Raw genomic sequence first — 3,080 nt, forward strand, 5'->3', positions numbered from 1 at the left:
ATAACATAAGTTGCATGTACTCTTGGTCATATCATATTACCACCTTATACAAGGGATAATGTGACAAACACATTGTAAATGACTAGACCATCATGCGATTGGTGATGTGTTGAACAACATTTCTGGTGTTGCGGTGGGATAATTGGACCTTTAAAGGATGTGACAAATAATGTGTCTATTTATATGGCTTTAACGTGGACTCTATCTAGTTGATGGGTCAAGTGTTTGGGTAATCAAACAACAAGGAAGACCAAAATATAAAGAGGTGTATGGGGATGTGAATGAGTGTGGGCTGCATGTGGACAAATGTTTTTTCGGTGCTTGAGGCTCATGGGACTCACTATGATCTGTATTTTACATGATATTTCTTAATGTCCTCTTTATAGTAGCATGTTTCAAAAATGTTTTCGAATAATTTTTTTATTTTTAAACAAAAAACAATCGCTAAAACTCTGATACTAGTTGTTATAACCTAAAACAAATACCTAGAATCAAGAACACTTAATTTAATATAGTTTAAAAATTTGCATACATCCACAAAGCTATTGGTTTTAGTCATAAAAAAAAAAAATATACCAAATAAGAAGGAAAAACTCTCTCAACTCAACTCACAAACTCTTTCTAATTTTCCTATCTCTCTCTCTCTCTCTATATATATATATATTGTACTCTTATAAGCTCTTTATTTATAGTTGAAATGGGACACATACACTTGATTTTTAGAAGCAATGGAGGTGGTAAATTTAAAAAACTTTATTGAGTTTCAAGGATCTTGTTCTATAAATCTAAGGTTATTTAAAATTTATGTGAAGATTATAAGAAGATTATATATTTTTTTAGGTTTGATCAACTTTCTCAATTCTGACTTATCATAAATCACAAGTCATATAAATTTTTAATTTATAACAATAATCTACATGAACCACCAGTGAAAAATACTTTATAACCCTTTTAGGAGAGAGGGATAACTACGTCTTTAAGTATTAGCCTTTTCTTTTATTTTTTTCAAGTGTTTTTATATCATCTATAACTTATATAGTTTTTCTCTACAAAACAATACGAGGTATATCATTCTATTTATAGAGCAACTTGATAATTATATAAATGAAGAAATATCAATATGTCCTCTAAATAATATCACATATATTATTTTAATAAATTTTTAGAAATTTATTCAATCAAGTCCCCATTTGATTTTCTAGATCTAAAATTATAATCTCATATATTAAGTACATTTTAGTCTTCAAATTATATAACTTATTTACAATCAAGTCATACTTGATTAATTATTTCATTTTAATTTTTGACCAATAGTTCTTATAAGTGTAACCCATTAGGTTCCTTAATATTTTGATCCAAATATAAATCACAATCCTATATAAAATAGAATTAAATAATTTAACTTATTATCAATTTAATATATATATATATATATATATATTGTACTCTTATAAGCTCTTTATTTATAGTTGAAATGGGACACATACACTTGATTTTTAGAAGCAATGGAGGTGGTAAATTTAAAAAACTTTATTGAGTTTCAAGGATCTTGTTCTATAAATCTAAGGTTATTTAAAATTTATGTGAAGATTATAAGAAGATTATATATTTTTTTAGGTTTGATCAACTTTCTCAATTCTGACTTATCATAAATCATAAGTCATATAAATTTCTAATTTATAACAATAATCTACATGAACCACCAGTGAAAAATACTTTATAACCCTTTTAGGAGAGAGGGATAACTACGTCTTTAAGTATTAGCCTTTTCTTTTATTTTTTTCAAGTGTTTTTATATCATCTATAACTTATATAGTTTTTCTCTACAAAACAATACAAGGTATATCATTCTATTTATAGAGCAACTTGATAATTATATAAATGAAGAAATATCAATATGTCCTCTAAATAATATCACATATATTATTTTAATAAATTTTTAGAAATTTATTCAATCAAGTCCCCATTTGATTTTCTAGATCTAAAATTATAATCTCATATATTAAGTACATTTTAGTCTTCAAATTATATAACTTATTTACAATCAAGTCATACTTGATTAATTATTTCATTTTAATTTTTGACCAATAGTTCTTATAAGTGTAACCCATTAGGTTCCTTAATATTTTGATCCAAATATAAATCACAATCCTATATAAAATAGAATTAAATAATTTAACTTATTATCAATTTAATATATATATATATATATATATATTTGAAGATTAAGTACAATGTCTAGTAACATATCATGATCTCTCAAATATTAGAAAAGTTATAAGTTATTTAATTTAACTTTTTAATAATTTATTTTTTAGTGTAATTATTATTCATTTATCAAGATTGTTCAGGTTTAAACATTACATGGAGTGTGTATACTTTGTTAAATCATATTTATTCTCAACACCATAGTTATTTATTATTTCAATAAGATTTGAATTCTTTTTCAAATATTTTCTACGCATAAATTTAACAATCAATATTATTTGAGAATATACATACTATTTTTTAAAATCATCTAGGGTGATAAATTCTCTTTTTTATTACTCAAATGCCTTCATATTATTCATGTTATACCCAATAATGCCCATTTGTTAGCCTTTATTAGGATAACATTTAATTAAGATCAAAGAATAACATTTACTTTATAAGATAACTTCGTGATCTCAAATTTAATAATCACTTACACAATTGTCACATGAGTTTTTTTTTAGGCATAAATGATCTCTCTATTTGGAATTCTCATGCTAATCAGTTCAATACACATATTATTTAATAAACACCTACATATTAGTTCTAAGTAACTTACACACCACAACATATAAGAATAAATGTCTTTTCATAAAGAAAAGAATATAATATTTATTGATCTCCATAACTCTTACTAATATTTTGTCTTAATACAACATTAATTAAAATAATTTAGGAACAATGCATTGATTCAATAGAAATTTCATAATTATAATCACTTTATATTTTTCTTTGGAAAGTATTTATGCCTCAATGACTTTATATTTATTTTAAATATATTAATCAATTAGATTATGAATCAAACATAAATGAATATTAAATACAAAGAA

The sequence above is a fragment of the Populus euphratica genome, unplaced genomic scaffold (assembly GCF_000495115.2).
Source record: "Populus euphratica unplaced genomic scaffold, PopEup_1.0 scaffold135.1, whole genome shotgun sequence".
Lineage (NCBI taxonomy): Eukaryota > Viridiplantae > Streptophyta > Magnoliopsida > Malpighiales > Salicaceae > Populus > Populus euphratica.